A 22,258-nucleotide genomic window follows, 5' to 3' on the forward strand; every position below is an offset into this window, starting at 1 on the left:
TTCTCAGGAGGTTTGCAAATGCTGCCTTATAAAGGGGCAGGATGAGACCCTCACAAAATAAGGCAGTTACTAGGATTCAGAGTAGCAATGAAATTGGTCTTGCTCTCTGTCTTACCTTCTGTGTGGAGTTCGTGCACCAGGCACACACTCTGAGATATGAAGATGGAGATAGCAGGCTGCACAGCTCTTTTCTCTGGAGCTGGTCTCTCATTGTTATCACTGGTTGACTCTGAGGCCCTTCCCACAGGAAGGACCAGCACAGGGACAGAGGGGTGGAAAGCTGAATTCCCAGTCACACAGTAAAATAATAGCAAGAAAAGCAACACTGAACATTGAATCACTAGCTTATTCTTTGCCCTGCCCAGCTCTTGTACCCTCTTCATAACCTATTTCTACCCCAACCCAGAGAGGTGGACCCTTTTACTGACCGATGAGGAAACTGAAGCTCAGAAAGATCAGTCAAGTTGCCTGGGTGAGTAGCTGTGGCAAAGCCAGGATTCCAGCCCAAATCTAGCAGATGCCAAAGCCCAGCGTTTGCATGAACAAGCTAGGGGCAGCCATGTTGCAGCCCAGAGGCTGGGCATGTTTGGTTTGGCTCATTTGTTAATTAATTCTTTTCTAATTGGTTGGCAACATGTACAGATAGAGATTTCATATGAGAATCTATCTTCTTAATTTCTCTGAGCAGAGTTGGAGGATCTGACAGCCCTGGTCCCACTGGCCACATGGGTGGCTCTGCCTCTAGAATCAAGACCTCCGCTCTATGATTTTTTTTTTTAAAGATTTATTTATTTATACAAGCACTGGGCACAGTCAGAAGCACGCGGGAGGGTGAAAGAATTCACCAGAGCCAGAGGGGGGAACAGAACAGGCAGACTGATGAAATACACTGCTGAGGGGAGCAGCGGGAGCGGCAGGAGAGGTCTGTCGCACCATGTGGTCCCCAGCGGCTGGGGACCAAACTGGCACTGCAGAGGCTGGGGGCAGCCTCGCAGCCCAGCGCTCAACCACTGCGCCACCAGGGGAGGCCCCTCTGCTCTATGATTTTCCACAGACCCCAATAACCCCTATTGCCCCTCTCACCACCCACCTCACTCACTTCTATAACTGCACAGAGCAGGCATCTGAGTTCTGGATGTCTCCCACAGTGGACGGGGAGAGCCCAGATCTCCAATGCAGGGAAGACCTGTTCACTCACTGGAATCTGTGCATGAAGATTCCTTGTGTTCATATTCTCAGTGAGAAAACAGAGGCCCAATGAAAAAGGTGTGCATTAGTCTCCTGTTGTTGCTATAACAACTTACTGGGAAATTTACCTCCTTAAGAACACATTTTTATTCCCTTATAGATCCAGGGGTCAAGCATACAAAATGGGTTTCACTGGTTAAAATCAAGTTCTCATCAGGGCATTGTTATTTTGTGAGGCACCGGGAGAGTGCCTTTGCCTGATTGGGCTGCTATAACAAAATCCCATGGCATGGCTGGCTTATAAACGACACACATGTGTTTATTGCTCATGGTTACAGGAACTGGAAGTCTGAGATCAGGATGCTAACCTGGTTGGGTGGGAGGGCCCTCTTCAGGGTGTCAGAATAAAAGTCTCCTTGGGTCTTGACATGGTGGAAGGGGATGCAAGGAGGTCCTTGGGGTGTCTTTTATAAGAGCACTAATCCCACCTCTGAAGGGTAGAATACCCTATTCACCTCCCAAAGACCCCATCACAGTGGGATTAGGATTTCAACATATGAATTTGGGAGGGGGACATATTCAGACCACAGCAGAGAAAATCCTTCTCTCTTCCAGCTTCTAGAGGCTGCCTGCCGTCCTTGGCTCCTGGGTTCTTTCTCTATTTTCAAAGCTGGCAGCAAGATCTTTGACTTAATCCCAAAAGGAAAAAAGGTCCCTTTGTCCATATGAAACACCCTATCCATTCATTCCCGGGATGACAATGTCAGCAGCTTTGGTACAGCTATCCAGGCTTCAGGTGGGGCCTGGTCCAGGTGAGCTGGAAAGAGCAGCGGGGGAGCACCAGGGAGCCCCCTTTAAAGGAAAATGTTGACTGGGAATAGGCAGAAAGGGGCAGAAACAAAGATTTGGATAAAAACTGAGTGAAGAAGAACTGAAATTGCAGGGAGAAGGTAGATTTGGGTTTTCAGTAGTGGGGTGCAAATGTGGTACCCTAATGGGAACATAAATCGAAACAGGGTGACTCTTGGGTACTTGGCTGGGCCCTATATTCACATTTTCACCAGCCTCATTGCTCATCCTGGGGGGTCCATGCCAGGTACCAGTTTCCTATCCACCCCGCTCCCGCCTATCCCACAAACTTCTCAAACCTTTCCGGAGATGCAAAGCTGAACTCTTCCCTCCAAATCCCGCCATGACTCCCAGGATCAAATCCAAGTTCACGACCCCTCCACCCTTCTGATCTAGAGGGAACAGTGGATTAGGGGTCAGGAGCCCAGTACCCCTGTTTCCCTGATTGTCTCAGATGCATTTGTATCTCATATACATCGTCTTAGCAACCTGACACTAAGCCCTGTGAATGGTTGACACCATTTTACAAAAGAGGAAAAGTGCCCAGAGTGGTCAAGTGGTTTCTCCAACATCGCACAGCTTAGAAGAGGATGCCCTGAAGTTTGAACCTAGCACTTTCCCTCCCCCTGAGCAGGCTGATGTAAATCTGAGCCTGGCATCTGGCACCTGCTGAAGGCTGACAAATGTGTACAGAGGGAGTAAGGGCTGCTGTGGGGCCTTGTAAGCATCCTCCAGCTCTGCTTCTAGTTGGCTCTTGCTGGGAAGCTTTGTAAATGGGGGACCAGTGAAATTTCCATCCCAGATGGTTTCCTTGATGCTAGAGGAATAATTCACCACACATGACTGGGGCTTAAGACAAACGCCTGCCAGGATTTGGCTCAACGCAGGGTGCCCTACCCTGCCCTGTGCTGTCCTGCCACAGATGTAGTCCTGGCAGGAGGGGCTGGTGGGAATCTTCCCTGGGCCACCACCTCTGTGAGTTCAACTCACAGGCCAACTGCTCCTCCTCTCTATACTGACCCCTTCTTCTCCCTTGTCATAAGCAGGGACACATTGAACAAGAGGGGTAACCCAGGCTAACCCTGATAGGATAGCCCACTAAGAGCTCCAAACCTATCATCAGGGCAACCATTCCAGCAGCGGCCCAAGTCCATAGCAAACCCACAACCCCCTCCTCCAGGCAGCTAGCAAGGTACTATTTGCTTTGTTTGCCTGCAGCTAGTGTTATTTTTGTGACTGCCTTAGCAGGAGGGTATTGGTGACCAGGGCAGCCTGCCTGGGGTCTGGACATCACAGACTCTGCCTGGTCTCTGTTCCGCCTGCTAAACGCTGGCTGTGCTCTTGGCTCACCCACCGTGCACGAGGAACCAGACACAGGAGCACTCCAAAGCCCCTCTGGCATCATCCTCCCCTTCACATGGTTTGCACGCTGCGAGGTGTTTTACTAAGTGGGCTATTTCCATCCATTTACCCTTTCTATTTTGGTCATTAAAACATGTGATGTACTGGTGATATACCTACATGTAATTTCATGTTTAAACTCCTTAACTGAATGCACTTTGATAGATTTCTTGCTTTATTTATATCAGAAATGCTTCTAATTTGTAAGGGGGGAGGGAGTGGCCAGGGTTCCAGGGGTAGTGTCATACACTCCTAAGATGGTTTTGAATTTTCAGTCATTCATCACACAGTTGCTGGAACCCCTAGTGTGCAGCAGGCAAAGCTAAATGGGGGATGAGGGAGCCCGTGTGGTGGGAACAGCTCCAACAGAGCTCAGAGCTGACAAACAGACACAGACAGTACATTTCATGAGAAAGTCTGCATTACACTTGTGTGGGGTCCTCTGAAGATATATATATAGGATGAGGAGTTGGAAGAGAGGTCAGGAGAATACTTAAGAGGGCCTTGGCAGGAGGAAGGAGGTGGCAAGTTCCAGGAGGAGGGCCCTACTTTTCAAGGACTCCCAGGTGGAGGCAGGGCTTGGAGCTGGTACAGGTTCCCCCCCTGCTCCCTGCCTCAGTTACCTCGCCTATGCAATGGGTGAAGCAGTTTTCACTCTGCTAGGCTGTTTGAGGGTAAAATAAGGAAATGCATACAAAGGAGTTTTCTTGCAGAGGGTAAATGTTCAATGCAGTGTGAATTGGGGACATATTTCTGTGTGTATGTTGGGGGGACGGCTCAGTAGGGGTGGGCTGGGGGGAGCAGCTGTTGTAGACAGCCTGTCTGGGCCGAGATGCCAGCCTTGTTAATTACAAGTCACGGGGGTGTAGAGTTGACCTTGAGTCTGTTTAGGTCTCCTGGAGCAGGCACCCCGAGATGAGAAGGAAGACCAGCTGGAGGGCCGGCATGATTGATGGGGGATGCAGTGGGAGCTGGGTGGTGGGGAGGGACGCTAGGCACTAGAGTACCCCAGGAACACACCCAGGATTGACCAGCTGGCACAGAACTGAGCCAAATGGCGCAGGGTAGCTCAGATGGGGTCCCTGACCTAGGAAATGGTCACCTCATCCTGTGGTCCTGTGTGGTCAGCAGGGGCTGGGGTAGGGGGGAACAGATACAGACCCAGTTTCCAGCTCTGGAGGCCCAGCAGCCTCCTGATGTCTAGGCAGGACGGGCTTCTGGGCTCCCTCTGCATGGGCTGGGCAGCTGGACTGCACATCTGCACAGCACTGCACACGAACGTGCCTTCTTTGTGGAGTGGGGGCTGCGGAGCATCAGTGTGTGTGCAGAAGATGAAGGAAGTCTCCATGAAAGGCGAAATCTGAAAAGATCTTTGTGCCTGGCACTGAAAGATGCGAAGAAATTCAATTCACCAGGCAGAGGAGGGAGGGCAGGTGATGTGGGGAGAGAGCCGCCCAGCCCAGGCTGCAGGCAGGATCTGTGCGGGGTGCAGGGCAGCGTTGGTGGCGCGGGCTTGAGTGCCTACCAGGGCTCCCGGGGTTCCACCCGCGGGGAGCAGGGAGAGGCGGCGCAGGGGTTAAAGGGGTGCAAGAAAGGGCCGCACCCCAACAAAGCAGTCAGGAGGCGTCTGTAAGCGCTTGCTGCCCCCTGGTGGTGAGCAGTCAGCAAACCGAGGCTCCTTTGTTTTCCTGTTGCAGCTCCCACCAAGGTTGCTCAAGACCTGAACGCAGCCTGCCGCCATGCAGGAGCTTGTGTGTGCCTTGGAAGCAAGGGGGTGGAGGTTCGAATCCCCGTGCTGCCTCTTGCTGCCTGTAAGACCTTGGCCAGCAAGCCTCAGTTCCCGCTGTGTAAAATGGGGACAAGGAGCACACTGGATTCCTGGGGTGCAAGGCGGATTGTCTGTGCCTCTGCACAAGCAGCAGGGATACTGCTGAGGCTTTCTGGCTGCTGGTCACACCTCACCCGCCTCTCTCACCCCAGCTTCTGCATCAGCTAACGGGGGGTTGTCTCATCCTAACCCTGGTTACAGAGATGTTGCAAATTCCATTAAGAAATTTACTCATACACACCATTTGGTGAGCATGGTGTTTTAGGGGGGATTTGGGCTTGGGCAGCAGGGAATCTCAGCCTGGAAGAGGGTGCCCCTGTCCTTTTCTCCCCTCCACTCGGTCTTTCATTCCGCCTCCATCACATCTTCTCCCTCCTCTTGGAGCATCAGTTTAGAATTGGCCTCTCACTGCTGGGGGTGCCCTCAGGGAATCATGCTAACCCGCCAAACATTGTTCCCACGCAAATTCCCGCCTCCTCCCTGGGAGGGATCGGAAACTCGAAGACCTCAGTCTTGACGGCGGAAGTGTGCGGGCGTGGATCCCTCCCTTTGTGTCATTTCTGGAGAGGGATCTGCTGATTCACCCCGTTTCGACCAGTGTTCCTTTCTTTAATTTGATTATTTTCTGTTCCATCCAATACAGGCGGAAGGAAGGGAGAGCGAGGCGCGCGAGCTTGCTCAGGCTGCCGTCACCAGCTCAAATGCATTCCCACGCACGCAGCCCTGGGGGCTGGAAGTCCAAGATCAAGGTGTTGGCAAGTTGGCTTCTTCTGAGGCCTCGCTCCTTGGCTTGCAGACAGCCATCTTCCCGGCCTTCCATGGACTGCCGCTGTGTGTCCACGCACTCATCTCTTCTCGTAAGCGTGCGGCCTTATGGACGAGGGCCACCTTCATTGCCCTGTTTAAACTTAGTTTCCTCTTTAAAGACCCTATTTCCAAGTATGCTCAGATTTTGAAGTCCTGGGGGTTAGCACTTCAACACCTGCATTTTGGGGATGTACAATTCAGTTAATAAGAGGAAGGGAGACAGGCAGGGAGGGAAGGAGGTGGGCCGCTGTTGTCTACATGGCCTCTGGCTGTCTCTCACTGGTGTTGATGGGATGTGATGACTAGACCATAGTTGCCGGCTTGAGGACCAAAAGCACCTGCAGATGTAAGTGAGCCAGGAGATGCCCCATGGAAAGTTGGACTTCTGTCTCCTCTTGTCTCAGTGCCGTGCCCTGTGTCGGCATCCTGACCAGGGACTCAGCCCATCCCAGCTAGGGCGTCGGTGCTGCCATCCCCTAGCTCACACATCCTCTCTGCCAGCCCGGCTCCCTGCTTGGGGGGCGGGGGTCACAGTCCCAGTGGGCTTGTCTGCGGAGGGCAGCCTTACGGGGACTCCGGCCTGCCCCCGGCACAATGGGGACAGCTGGAATTTGGACAGACCCGAGTTGGAGTCCAAGCTCTGCTGTCTGTATTTGTGGCTTTGGGCGAGTGACTGCCCCTCTTTTGAGTCTCTGTGTCCCCTTCTGTGTAATGGAGATAGCGGCGCTTGCTCCAGAGCTGGGGAGGATTAATCTGAAGAGTATGTGTCATAGGACCTGGCACACAGCAGGTCCTCACAAATGCCGGGATTTGTGCCTGCCCTGCCTACAGTGATTTCAAGGCCCACTTGGGTGCCAGCCCCTTTCTTCACCATCACCCTCAATGCTGCCCACGAAAACCATTTCTAGTGAGTGACAGCCCTGGACCAAAAGCACCTGCAGATGTAACTGAGAATCGGGCAGTTAAAATCGGCCCAGTTCCAGCTTTGCCAAGTGTCTCCACAGCCTTGGTCAAGTTGTTTCACCGTCTGCCTCCATTGCTCCAGGGAGGGAAGGAAGGGCAGAGCACCAAGCCTGGGCCCACAGTGGGGAAAGGGAACAGGTATTTGCCAAGTGTTCCCCTGCCCTGGGTGCCCTGTGCACACCCCCACATGCAGGTTGTCCTCCAAAGGGCTGCACCCGGTGACCATTACGGTGGCCCTTTCTTGCATGGTGGGGCTGTGTCCATTCAAAAAAGGGGGAGACTGAGGCTCACACAAGTGCATGGGGATGCTGGGGTCACACAGCTCAGTGCAAGATGATCTGAAGTTTGAACCCAGGACTGTCCCTGCAGAGTCTTTCATTTTCTCTGGACAGGCTGTCCTTGGAGGGAAAAGACGGAACTGCCGCAGGGTGTCAGTGATGTGTGGTCAGCCCGGCTCTTCCAGGTCCAGAGTGCTTTGATGGATTCTAACTGTAGACTCTGGGATGGTCAAGAGTAAAGAATCTGTGCATGTCCTAAAGGAGAGAAGAATCAGTTTTTGGAGAAATTTTGATAAGGAAGAGAAACCAGTATGTTTGAGTATTGACAAATCCTTTGATTCTGAACCAACCCTTTAGGGCATATAGCGGGAGCCAAGGGAAACTTTTCACTCATTCACTCACTCACTCTCTCACTCACCCTCTTCTGCCCTCCGTACCTCCCTTCCCTATGGACTCACTGCTTCCAAACCAGGAGCAGGATAGCTCCCAGGCTTGAGAGACTCCCAGGTCTGTTGCTCAGTGACATGGAGAGATGGGCCCTGGGAATGAAGACCCAAAGCCTCTCACAAGTGTGTGCAGGTCAGACAGAAGGACAGGGTACTGGAAAGTTGCTTCATCCACCCCATAAACACCAGGCCTGCCTAGTGGCCATGCTGATGATCATAAGGGAGAACTAGAGGCCTCATCGGCCCTCTGTCCTCAGACAGGAGCCCATTATGGCAAATCTGGGGGTTCATGAAACTCTAGGAGGACCTTGCATACATTTGGAGCACAAGGTCATACCAAATGCAAAGTTGTGACCTTACATGCATTTGGAGCCCAAACTCTAAGAGGTTGATTCAGAATCAAAGGATTCGTCAATACTCAAACACGCAGGTTTCCCCTCCCTACCCAAATTTCCCTAAAAGCTGACTCTTCTCTCCTTGAGGACATGCACAAATTCTTTACTCTTGACCATCCCAAAGCTTGCAGTTACAATCCATCGAAGAACTTTGGACCTGAAAAAGTGAAGAGTGGGTGGCTCTGTTTTCAAATATCAAAGTTGCCACTGAATTTGGCAGTTGCCCTGTGGCAGCAAGCCTTATCTTACTAGGAAGAAATCAGGGCCCAGAAAAGAAACTGTAGTGCCTCAGGTAACCCCAGCCAGGTGCAGGCAGGTCTGGGGGTAAGTGGCCCTGGTGTAGGGCTCAGACACCAGAACAGGTTCCAGACCCCCTTTCTGTGTTGCCCGTGCTGTGCAAAGTGAGGAAGGAGAGCCTTGTGGAGTCCACTAGAACACGATTCAAGTCCCTGCTTGCCTGCCACTCATGTCGCCTTGGGACAGTGACTGAGGGGCCATTGCTGTGGCTCAATGCAGAGGCTCCACTGCGGCTCCTCCAGGCTGTGCAGGCACCTTCACTGTGGCAACACTGCCCTCCAGTGGCGAAGATGAGGCATGGCCCCAAATGCATTGGTTCAGGCTGCACAAAACACAGAATCCTCTAGAAAGGATGACGATGGGGGAGGAGGCAAAGACTCCAGGATAATTTGAGCAAAATATCTTCTGTGTGCTATAAAATTAATCCGTGTCTGTGAGTTTTCTAGTGCCTGGAGGAAGCGGGTCTCTGAGTGGGGGCTCCTGGAATTACAGGCTGCCCCCCTGCCCTTTTCAGCCCCTGGTGGTTTAATGAAATGCCACCATTTTAATGGTTAAACTTCTGTGTAAATGTGGCCGTTTGTTTGCGAATGCTGTGCCCTGTCACTGTCCCTTCCATTGTCCTGCTTACCTTTGCTGTCTGTTCTTGTTGCGGTTGGTTGGTTTCTGTTGTGATGCTGGTGGCTTTGCCAAGTGAACTTTACATAAGTTTACATGTTTTTTTCTCCCCAAGAATATTTTGCATTCTTTTGATGTTTCTACATCTACAAGAACTTTATCCTTTTCAAAGAAATAATTGAGATCCTCAGTGAAATCGGATGAGATGTTGAGAATGAACATATTTATGGCATTTCATCTTCCTATTCAGAAACTTAAAAAAGTTCTTTCTATGTCTTTTGGATGCCTTCAAGGAGACTTTGTAGCTTTATTCTCCTAGGTGCTGTATCTCTTGTGTTAATTCTGTTAGCACAATTTGTTATCGTGTGTCTTTCATTTTCTTCCCCGCCCCCATTTTCCATCTCAATGGCTGGCATGAATGCAGAGAAGAGCTATTGATTCCATCCATACCTTTCCTGTAGAGCATAGGAAGGCTGTCCTTCTCCCCCCTTTTATTAATTTTTTAAATTTTTTACATTGCTCTTCATCAAATTATTACAAATGGATCTACCATGTGATCCAGTAATTCCACTCCTAGGAATGCACCCCTATGTTTATTGTATCACTTAGCTAAGATATGGAAACAACCTAAATGCCCCAAAACAGATGACTGGATCAAGAAAATATGGTACATATACACAATGGAATACTATCCAGCAATCAAAAAAGATAAACTCATACCATTCACAGCAACATGGATGAAGCTGGGAGACTGTTCTTTCTCAAATCCTAGGTTGAGTCAGTAACAGAACGTTTAGTTGGGTTTCATCTGGGCCAAGTGGTAAGGGGGGTAGCCAGGGCTTCTAAAGCACATGCTGCTTCCACCCGCCCCCCCAGACCCAACAGGGTGTGTTGCAGGAGGCAGAGCCACCAGGGGCCTGCAGGAAGGTTGTCACAGAGTAGGCTCAAGTCCTAACTGCTGCCTCAGGCGGAGGTGGTTGACCCCACCTCCCTAAGTCTCTGACTTGTCTTCACGTATCATAGGAACCTGATGAAGTTCCTTTTCCTTCATCCCCTTTCATTAAATCATTCCTTGATACTCTTCTCTGAGCTTCTGAAGCTTGACATCTTGGTACAGCAAAGACTCCGTGGGCATATTCCAAGTTCTCTGCAGCGGAAGGGAGGATGCCGCGCTTTTGGGGCTGTGGCCAGACGGGAGGGACTGGAGCTTTGGCATTGCTGGCTCCTACTGGCTGGCCACACATTGGCCTTTGGAAGCTGAGTCAGTACCAAGCTGGTCCAGGCGGATAATCAGAGTCCACTGTAGGCTTCATGGTCACAGTTCTTACCTGAAGTCCCTCTGGTGTGTGGTCCCTGACCCACAGGGCAGGTGACATCACTGCTCTCTCAGGCTGCTGTCTTTGTTGGCCACCTTCCCTGCGGTGACTTCCCTGTCATCACATGGGGCTTCTTGCCTGCCCAGAGAGACCAGGGAGGACTTGGGGGTCTCACCAATCTGACTGTTGCTCTTTTATGTTCTTCTTCCTTCTGCCCATTCATTCATTTGCTCAGTTATGTACTCTTGTTTTTTTTTTTTTTTAATTCACTTGGTGCAGATTCAGCCTCCCCAAAACATTCAGACAGTTTTTTTTTTTTCCCCAATACCTGCCACTTCAGTGTGTGGAACTAAGGTCAGTCAAGGCCCTGCACATGTCAGGAGAGACCACAGCCTTGAAGAAAGCAGATTTCTCAGATTTAAGGACATTTCCTTTCTATTGCAAAAATCTGTCTGAAGTCAGACCACATGTCAGGATCAGCAGATGTTTGAGGAAGGCTTATTCATCTTTTGAGGAGAATCAAAGCTCATAAACTCAGGAAGGATGGCAGAGTTGGAAAATCAACGTTTCACAGATATACCCCCTCTCTTGGCAATGGTCATCATGGTCTCCCAAAACACTCCTGGGAGCAATAACCATGGTTATTTATACCTGATGGCACAATCAGGTCGGCACTACCTTCATCCACTGGACCAAAGCCAGGGACTCCCAGGTGCTGTGTGTCCCCCGACACAGTAGGACGTGCGTAGCACATCTCTAAGGAGTTCTGGCCACAGTGTCTCACCTGAATTCTCTCCCTGCCTTTCCTTCATCCCAGCACCTCACCACTCGCCATCTCTTATCCAGCCTCCTTCCTCATCCTTCCTTCCTCCTGCTCTTCTACAAACCACTGCTGAGCAATCCACACATGTCCTGCCTGAGCATCTATTGCATTAGTCTTCCCCACTGGTTTCTTTCCTCCTCTGGTTTCTCCACATCCTCACATTGTCCTCAGGGGTGGAGTGTTTGTAACTGTAATAGCTAACACTTTTAGAGCACCAGCCAAATGCCAGGCTCCACACAAAGTGTTTATAATGTTAATGCATTTGATTTCACAAGAACTCTTTGAATATAATATTATTATTCCATTTTACAGATAAAGAAAATTAGGCAGAGAACAAAGCAAGTCACATTTATGAGTAGTGAAGCCAGACTTCAAATCTGGACTCTGTCCCCTAGAGGGGTATCCCCAGCATGCAAGTCCCTTGTGCTACTGCCCTGCTGTAAACCTGCCTTGGCCCCTGCCTGCCTCCTGCTTTCTTTTCCAGCCACGTGCCTGTCCTTTCATAGGCCCTTGTGTTTGTTTCTTTCTTATTCCCTTTTCCCTCCAGAGAACTCCTAATCATGCTTTAAGACTCAATATACATTCCTAAACATTCTGAAATTATTCAGAAAGAAATTATAATTACTGATAATAACATGAGAAGAGTAAGGGAAAAAAAATCAATATGTTTCTCTCGTTAAAAATAAATTAACAGGGCCTCCCTGGTGGCACAGCTGGTTGAGCACTGCGCTGTGAAGCTGTCCTCAGACTCTGCAGTATGGGTTCAATTCCCAGTCAGCCAGGGAGACACCCACATGGCGTGACAGACCTCTCTTGCCTTGCCCGCTACTCCCTTCAGCAGTGTCCTCCATCCACCTGCCGGTTCTGCTCCCCACTCTCTGGTGACTTCTCTCACCCTCTGGTGAATTCTCTCACCCTCCTGCACCTCTGACCTGTACCCCAGTTCTTGTATAAATAAATAAATCATTTTTAAAATTTTTAAAAAATAAATTAACATTTATGACAGTGATATAGTTAAATCACAGTAATGGTATTGTTAAAAAGTATTATTTTGTGGTTAAGCATAAGCTCATAAGTGGACAAAAAAAAAGACTCAATAAACAGCACCCTTCTCTGTACTCTTATTACCAGAGACCTCTTTCTCTGTGTTATAGAGTCTATCTGTGCAGCAACACCATGCCAAACCCTCACTGTGACCCAGGGTCCTGACCCATGGCCTGGCATGGAGTAGCCATAGCTATTTTGTTCATGGGACTAACCACCTAGCCAGTCACTCAGAATAAAAGTTTCAGGATCACTTGGCTAATTCCCCAAATATTCTATTTTTCATCAGTTCATTTAGGAACTGATACCTGCCCATTCGGACATATGTTTAAAAGAAAGGTATCAGAAGCACTACATTTCAGTTTTTTTTTTTTTACATGAAAAATCTCAACACGGCATAACTCTGAATACATCTTTTGTAATAATCTGTCCCAAGTTTGGGGACAAAAGGCTAGAACAGCAGAGAGATGGAAGTCATGGAAAAGAATAAATAGAAATACAAACTGGATACAACTGAGTCAAGAGTAAGTGAACTTGAAGATGTATCAATAGAAATTATTTACACTGAGACAGTAAAAGGAAAAAAGGGAAATAAACAGAATGGAGCACCCAGGAGCTGTGGGACAATGAAACATCATCAACATTTTAACAAGTCTCGGCTTTTATCACATCTACTGACATCCCCTGAGCCCACATAAGCTGTAGGGCCAAGGGCAGACAGAATCAGGGGAGAATAAGTCCACTCACTGTACATGGACAAAAACTGTAGAGTTGCATGGACCAGGGAAAATGAAGCTAGAGTGAATATTCACCTCATTTGCCCTGGATTTTACTGGTTTTAAAGCTGGGGTTTCCAACTCTTGGGAATACACCTAGTTCTAGGCAAACCATGATGCTTGGCCTCTGGAGCGAAGAGGCACTCATAATTCAATCTACCATAGTGAGGCTGGAGAATGAAGACTCTTTGTTAATAAGCAGCAACAGTCTGCTTACCTTCCCTCTTTATCTTCATGCTGAATCTAGGGAGTAGCAATTTTTACCACCTATTCAACAGCTGAGTAATGAAGGTCCATAGAGGTTGACCTCTGGACGTTTACCCAGTGCATGCATGACAGGACTAAAATTTAAAGCCATCTATAAGTATTCCAAAGCCTTATTCTTGCCTTTCTTTAGGTGGTTTGCCAACCAGGTTCCAGAGACCCTAGGGTTGCTCAGAAGCAGCTGCCATACAGGCAGAAGGAAAATAATAGTTTCATCCCCTTTCTTCATTGTCTCCACTTTTTATTAGTGCAATACAACAGTATTGGGAGTGTGATCTACAGACCCTGGGGCAACCCAGTTTCCTTTCAGGGAGACTGTAAATTTAGAATTCTTTGCATGATAAGATTAAGATATTATTCATCTGTTTCACTGTATTGACATTTGTTTCAAGGGTGATAAAGGGCAGAACTGGCTGGAACTTCAGCACGACTCAAAGGGAGTGGCCCAAACTATTGTTGCTACACTTCCAGTCTTTCCCACTGCACACTTGTGGGGGATTTCACTTAAGAGTGTCCTTGATGGAGTTGTGTGACTAACTCCACAACTTTCTGGTATTCAGCGTGATGAAATGGCAAGTGTGCATCAAGCCCTTTCATTGCACACTCCAGTATGAGAGCAGTCTTGAGGTAAATGCAATTTTTTGAGCTAAATTAGCCCTCTCTTCCTTGGCAGCCATTTCACTCAAAAGCACAACTGACAAACGATTCTGACTCAAGTACTGGGTAGACATTTTCTGGGAAGTCAATGGAGTGAACTTGCCACTTCAAGGGAAAATAATGACAGCACTTGTTACTGATGATGAAATGTGATCTCACATGTGAAAATTAGAATTTGGAGAAATCTATATCTGCCACCATGAGCTTGACAGTTTTCCAATAATTAAACTCTTCTGCTGTGATGTGGTTTTTCAGTGAATGTGATTTCTGATATTTTGAAGTCAAATTGTGCCCAGATTTAGTAGATCTGAATGATTCCATGAGCCAGTGTCTTCCAAATGACCAGGATGTACGGTTAGAAAAGCATGCATGGGTGAAGAGACAACCAAGGAAGAACAATGGATTTTAATGTAATACAGCAGAAAATGTGTCAATGTACGAATTGAAGCTATCCTTTGAGTAAGTACTATTTGTCAACTTGGGGTATAACATCAAAGAAAAATATCCGCAATTATCTGGAAAAGGCTTTTAAAATACCCCTCCTTTCTCTGACTACATATTTATGTGAGACTAGATTTTTTTAATATATTTCTACCAATATATCTCAATAGATATTGAGATCTGCAGAAGCAGATATAAGAATCCAGCTGTCTTCTGTTAATCTGGACTTAGAGGTTTGTGCAAAAATGATGACACACTTCCACTAATTTATTTTTTGTTTTAAAAGACACAATTTTGTAAAATAAAAAAATACAATATTAAATTAAATTTAAAAATGAGTTAAAATAGGAATTTTTATGAATTGATGATAACTTTTAATTTCAAATCCAGTAATATGGATCGATTTAACACCCATATATAATAAAGATAGAAAGGATACCTTAAAAATTCTAATGGACAGCAAATAAAATAATAAAAACAGTCATTTTCAGGAACGAGACACCAAAAGTCTAAGAAACTATTAATATAATGCCATTTGGTATTTTTCAGGAGATCTTCTGCTGTTGCATTGTCTCATCAGTAACTTATGTTCCAGAAACAGGGATGAGAACTAACCACTTAGGGACAAGGTCCAGATCACAAGACAAGAAATCATTCCACTACTCCAGCCCACCCCCTGCCCCATCCTGTGTGGGTGTTTGCACAGGGAAACAATGATATTAACATGTACACAGATGGGAGAAGGGGGAGGGAAAGGAAGTGGTGCAGGGCACAACAACCACAAAACTCCCAGGTCGCTACTATGTCACAGTCCCTTTGTCTTCAGATACTGAAGACAGATACTGACTATGCCTGGCTTCTGGCAGCACCTAGGCCTGGGGCAGTCCCGATGGTCACCTCTAGAGGGCAGAAGCGCTCAGAAGTCAGGCTCCTAGACGTTGGTGCTGGCTTCAGGTCCAAATGCTGGTTCTGCTACTTCCTATCCTGTCATTTGTCCAGGGTGCTAAACTTCTCTGGACCTCAGTTTCCTCATCTGTAAAATGGAATAAGAGGCTATCTTGTGAGGAGTACATTCATGAACTATACAACACCCTTAGGGCAATGCCTGGAGGGGAGAAAACGGGGTGTGTTTGATTTTGCTTTTGACCAACAACTGCTTTTCTTTGAGGGCAGAGACCACCTGCCACTGCTGAGGCTGAAAATACTAGATACTCACCCACTTTCCCCCGCAATATTTGGGATCTACTTATGCTAAAATGTTATTTTCCTAAAATTCAGTTTTAACTGGGCATCTTGTTGGTTTATTAACTAAATCTGGCAATCTTGCTTTTCTGACCCATCGCAAAGCTGGGCTGAATTCACCCAGTAAGCCAGTCACCTGCATAATGGAGTCTAATTGGGCATATGAATGAAGTGAACCATCTGTCTCTTCCCAAGTTGGAGAGTGTAAGGCAGTGGCAGGCATATGAATTTATGCCCAGCTCTAGCTTTACCTGGGTAAATTCGTTAATCTCTCTCTAACTCACTTGCTCCTGTCACAAATTGAGAAAAAAAATCCTATTTAAGACACAATGAGATCCCATCTGTAAAGTGTTTAGCTCGGTGCCTGGCTCTAAGTGCTCCATAAAAGCCTCTCTTCTTGCTCCTCCTCCTGATGTCATTATGTGGTGTTACTATTTGTATTCTCACCCTCATTATTGTTATTGTTCCTATTGTTAGCACTAAACAGCAGGCATTACAGCCTGTGCCAACTCTCCTCCTAGTCACATCTCTGTATGCTGCCACCAGAGAGCGCCATTGTCTGATAAAGAGGCAGCCTGCCAGAATAGCCACATGAGTGAAACACCCAGGATTAGGTTTCTCTGCCTAAACACACAGGAGGGAGGAATGGAGCGCCTCTGGATCCCAGGTTATAACTCTGCCTGTGATGCTGCAGACTTATCATATCCTCCTGACCACCACAGCCCCATCCCAGGAGCCTCCTCCTGGCTTCCCATTTGGGGCTTTTACTAATAAAGACATCTTCCCCCCCCCCCCCACCTCCTACCAACACGTGCCTTGGTTTCTAATTAAAGTACCCTGCAGAATGTTTGGAGCCAGCTCTGTTTATTTGCTGTCAAAGAGCATGTTAATTCCTTCCTCCAGGACCTCGTGGCATGGGCCAGCCAGAGTTTGAGTCCCTGGTTCTCCCATCTCATGCAAGTCGGGTGTCACCCCGCTAAGCCTCAGTTTTCTCATCTGTGTCATCTGAGTCCTGGAGGAGCTGGGTTGCAAAGATGCTTGCCCCTCCTGAGGGCCCTTCTCACACTCAGGAGACCCCCATTAGGAGTCCGTGCAAGGAAGTGTCTAGGCTGTTGATGACTGTAGCAATTGGTTATCCCGTCAGATTTCCAAAGCCATCATCACGTATGTGTAGTCCTTACCATTACCCTGTGGAATAGGGTATATTTTTACACCACTTTAAGCAAGTGTCAAGGTAGAGTGATGGAGCCTTCACTTCCTCAAATGAAGGATGACAGTGCTTCAAAGTCTTAAGTTTTGGTTGGGATGTTGTTGTCTCTAGCCCAGTTGTGTGGACATCTGGTGCCAGTGGGCAGTTTCTCGGTGCCCAGGGCTGGGCATGGTTCTCGGTGGGCATTGTTCCACGGCCTCCTCACAACGGAACTAAGCAGTGGTGTGGGATGGGGGATTTCTAGGCTCATTTTACAGAGGAAGAGATGGGGCTGAGAAAGTCATGACACTTGCTCCTTAGCCAGGGTTGGGGCACAAGATTCCTGAGTCCTGCCTTTTGTCAGTGCCACTGATGACCTCAACCACAGAGCAGTCAACCATTTCACCAACAAAATGGGTTAAAATGGGTTTAGTCAGAACAACAAAAGGGCAACTTGGGAAGTGCCCTCTCATGATGAGACATCAGTGCACACCCCAGAACAGGAGGTAGCACCGCCTTGTATATCTTTTAAGGGAAGATGTTACTAGGCCAAGAGGCACCTCCTTCTTCCTTCCCTAGCTCTTGGGGTGGGGGAAACCCCACTCTCTTCACTTCCTGTCCAGGACATAGGACGTGCTGGGTCCTGTGACCTGCTGATTGTGCATGCATGGCAACTTCACGCCTCCCCGCCTGGTTTCAATAGGGTCCCTGCTTATTACTTTCCATACCACCAGCCTACAGAAGGGGCTGGAAGGGAGGGCTGCAGAGTAGCAGTGGGAACCATGCTTTCTGAAAACTGGGGTCCTGTCCTCACCTCCCACAGCGCTCCTGGATTCATGTGCTCTTGTGAGCTCCTCATTACTGAAAGAGAAAGAACTGTGCTTCCTGCCAACTTCATAGGATTGTTCCGGAGCTCATTTGAGAGAGTAAAGAGGAAGTTGTTTCCTAAACTGAACTGGAGGGGGAGGATTCTACCTAAGCCCACTCTGGAATTCGGACAAGCCTGGACCTGTTTGAGAAAAGCCTGGGCAGACCCCACCCCACCCAACAGTTGTCAACTTAGGGAGATTTTTGGTTGTTTGGGACTGAAGGAGAATGAGGAAGTGATTTTGCACCCGGAGTCTGGGGAAGGTAATGGGCAAGGGCCCTAGGTCTGTCTTGAATATTGTCCTATAAGCTCAGCTCAGGAATCCCCTGCCTGAGCCTTTGCACTGAGGGGACTGGTGATGGTGCTGTGGGTTCTTCTCACGGGGGTCCCTGAATCAGACCAGTGCACCCTCAGAACCAAGGTGGGTCTAGGCCATGAAATGACTTCCTGACAGTGGGCCTTGAGAAGTAGTGGAGCAGAATACAAGAGCACGCATGAGCTCTTGTGGAAACATCCAGGGCCTCTGACATGGACTCGAGGTGCAGGTCTATAGAGAAGAGGCTCAATGGCTAAACTTTGATCACTGTGGGCAAGAGGAGGCCATGATCAGGCCTGGAAAAATCTGTGCATCCACTTTAAAGGACTGTAATAGTGAGTTGGCATGTTTTCCTTTCAGAAGTAAATTCAAACATGTGAAGTTCAGAGCTTTTCTTGCCAGGTATTTAGAGACTATAGCATCTCACTGTTTGGGTGACTGTCTTTGCCCTGCATGGGGGAGTGCTGGGGTAGATCTGAAATTGCGCAATTGTGAACGGATAATTAGTTAATAATGTTAACTACCATAATTAGTTAATAATGCTAACTACTGCTAGGCAAGCTGTGATATTAAGTAAGAAAACTTGACAAAGGAGGTGGTCTCACCTCCCTGGGTGCCGCTTCCCCACCTACACAGTGGAGAAAGACACCTGCTCCCGGGTCATGGGCTTTTTAGAGAGACACTGTGGGATTCATTTATCTTTTCTTTCTCTCCTTTCTTCCTCCTTCCATCCTTCTTTGCTTTTTCTTTTCCTTCCTTCCTGTTGCCTTCCTTTCTTCATTCATGCAAAATAAACCCATAATGCCTACATGATACCCATAATGCCTACATGATTATTTTGGTGATGCTGATGTACAATGCGTACTTACTCTTTGTTAAAGCAATTCACAACACAATGATTAGAATCAACAGGCATTCCAGAAACATCATCTCCGTGCATCTGGTGCACGCGGTTTCAACACAGCTGCCAGTTCCCTAGAACGCGAACACAGTGGGCCAGGAATCTCCCCCACGCATCTGGCTTTCATCAGTTCTCCATGAAACCATTTTGCTCCATCTCTTTTTTATCATTGCTGACCATGATAATTTGTTCGTTTGTCTCTGGCTTTCACTTCCCCATTTCATTGTGAGGTCCTTTGTGTATCTAACCCTAAGAGAGCTCAGAGAGTCCTGTAGAAGGTGTTTGCAAGCTGTGCTGGTGCACGTTTGTTGGTGGCAGATGGGGAGACAAGGAGGAAAGTGATAGAACATGACCAAGCAGGGGTCTCCCTGGGGAAGATGGAGCAGGTAGCTAGAATGGAGCGTCAGGGTTTGCCAGAGGTCTGGGAGGAGCTGTTTAATTACCTTGCTGCCGAAAGGCAGAGGAGGTGGCTTTTTCTGCCACCCCTGTTCATTCCAAGATTGCAGTAAAACGTCCTATTGGCTCATTTATAAAGGTCAGGTGCCTCTACCAGGTAATGCCAGGCTGAGACCTAGTGGACATGGGGGAAGTGGCAGCACTGTGGCAGATGCACTGGCGTTCACTGATAAATGTGTCTGGTTCTTGTTCCAAAATAGTGTGCATGATGCAAAAGCATAGTGAGGGAGGTAGCATTTTGGCAAATGTTTTTTTTTTATTATTTTTTTTTTATTTCTCTCTGCTTCCCAGCAATGGCCCAATATGGAAAGAGTGAAGACGGTGACAGAGACAAAAGAACAGAGAAGATGGAAGGTGGAGAGGAAATCTGGGTTGTCCTTCTGTCCATTCAGAGAGAGAACTCTGAGGGTGACCTGAGAGGGGACAGCTCGGGGGAAACAGAGATGGAGCATAGGGTGGAAGCCAGGCAGACTGATTTTTTTTTTTTTTTTTACATTTTAGTTCTTTTTTTTTTTTTTTATAAATTTTATTGTTATATTCCCCATACAATTGCAGCCCCCCATTCTGACCCCAATCCCTCCCCTCCCGCCCCTGCCCCCCTAAAAGTGTCTCTGGTTCATAGTTTTTTGTTGATTTTGATTTTCACTTTCTTATAGTTATTCATTTTCCTGGTCCATTATTTAAGTTTTCTAGATTCCTGCTATGAGTGAGACCATCCGGTATTTTTCTTTTTCTTTTTGGCTTATTTTGCTGAGCATGATCCCTTCCAGCGCCATCCATGTTGCTGCAAATTGCATGTGTTTATCTTTTTTGAATGCTGAGTAATATTCCATGGTGTATATGTACCACATCTTCTTGATCCAGTCATCTATTTTTGGGCATTTGGGTTGTTTCCAAAGCTTAGCTATTGTAAACAGTGCTGCTATAAACATAGGGGTGCAGGTGTTCTTTGGAATTGATGTTGTTGGTGGGAGTGCAAACTGGTCCAACCACTGTGGAAAGCTGTGTGGAGATTTCTGGACCTACTAAACATAGAGCTTCCATATGACCCAGCAATTCCACTCCTAGGTATTTACCCAGGCAGACTGATTTTTAAAGTCAGGGGAACCTGGATTCAAATCCCAGCAACACCATTTGCTGTCAGATGTTGGGCATGCTTTTTAGAACTTCACTAAGCTTCAGTTTTCTCACTTTCAAAATGGGATAGTAGTGTCAACTACCTTTAGGTCAGTTGTGATATTAAGTAAGATAAAGCACACAGGGAAATGTTTGATAAAGTAGCATCGTTATTATTATAATGAACTGAGTTTATGAGTGGGGGGCTCTTTCTGCTTTTCCCTGTCTACTCTCCTCATTCTTTTCTTCTAACTAGTCATCAAATCCTGTTAAGTCTTCCTTGAAAAAGACTTTTAAGTTCATTCCCTCTCTTCCATCCACCCTTCCACTGCCTGGCCTACTCACATGTCATGTCTGGACTATTTTGTTTCTCCTGACTGTTCTTCCTCCAGTTTCACAATGCACATGGAGGGTCTGGTCACAGCCTTCACTTAAAACCCTCCAGTAGCTTCTGCTACTGTGTCAGAAATTGTTTGAATGAAAGCCACAGAAACCCAAGTCAAATTAGTGTATTAAAGTAATAAAAGGGGGTAGGGAGTCAGTTCAGTTCTCCAAGAGGGCAATGCCAAGATGGGGTCAGACATACAAAGACTTACTGGTGGATCCATCTGAGAAGGATCAAGAGGAAGGAGCAGGGTGAGGGGGCATTTGGGAAAGAGTCTCAGATTATTTAATGCAATTTCTAACAAAGTGTTGGTCATGTCAATGGGGAGTCTTAAAGCTAAAGTCACTAGATAGAAGGGACCCACACAACTGGTACATAGCCCCAGATTCTTCATCATTGGCTTCCCTCCGAGGGTGGGGAGGGAAGCATGGCCAGGGAGCAAATGTGGTGGAGGATTCAGAGGAGCTTATCAGTCAGCCACATGCCTACTGCATGGGTCTGAGGGGCTCATTTTCATGATCAGCAAAGGGACAGACTTGTGGGCTCACACAACCCAAAAGTCCAGAATCAGGATGGCTTCAGGCATAGCTTTATCTATGTGTCCAGATGACATCTCCACAATATTTCTCAATCTCCTGCCTCTGCTTTCCTTGTATTGGCTCCATTTCCCACATGATGATAAGATAAACAGCAACTGCTTCACACTTACCTCCTCAGGGTTCAAACCCATCCAGAAATAGCTTACCTGCTTCTCTTGATCATATGAGCTATGTCTCAGGAGTAATTGTGATTGGGTCACATGCCCATATCAGAACCAATCACTGTAGCCTAGGGGAAGATGGGCTCTGACTGAGCAGTCTTGGGCTACATGCCCAATCCTGGAATTGGAAGAAATTGGCCACATTCATAGCACCTAGCCATAGAGGATGGACAATTCCCTAGGGAACTGTGGGAAAATCTGGGGTTTGCTGAGGAGAAGAAAGGGAAATGAATGTCAAGTGAAAACGCAAGTCTCTTTTCCATAATCATTCTTCATGATGCAGATGCATCCAGAGATGTTTCACTTATCTCTTGATAGATGAGAAACCACCCCAGTCATAGAGGCTTAATACTGATCATCATTTCTCATGAGTCTGTGGGTTCAATGGGAGTTCCTATGTTGGCCTTGTCTTAGGTTGCTGCTGGGACTGCATTAAACCCCTAAGGTTCTCCATCTATCCCCTTATTCCACATGCTCTCCCACCCCCGGGCAACTAGCCAGAGAGTCTTCCCTTGCAAAGTGCTCCCTTCCCAGAGCTTGGAGGAGGATGTGACTTCTGTCACTCCTGCCATATTGACCAGTCAATGTGAATCACAAGGACAACCCAGAGTGAGGAACAAGGAATCTAACCTCCACT

This window comes from Talpa europaea (assembly GCF_964194135.1).
Source record: "Talpa europaea genome assembly, chromosome: 9".
Taxonomy (NCBI): Eukaryota; Metazoa; Chordata; class Mammalia; order Eulipotyphla; family Talpidae; genus Talpa; species Talpa europaea.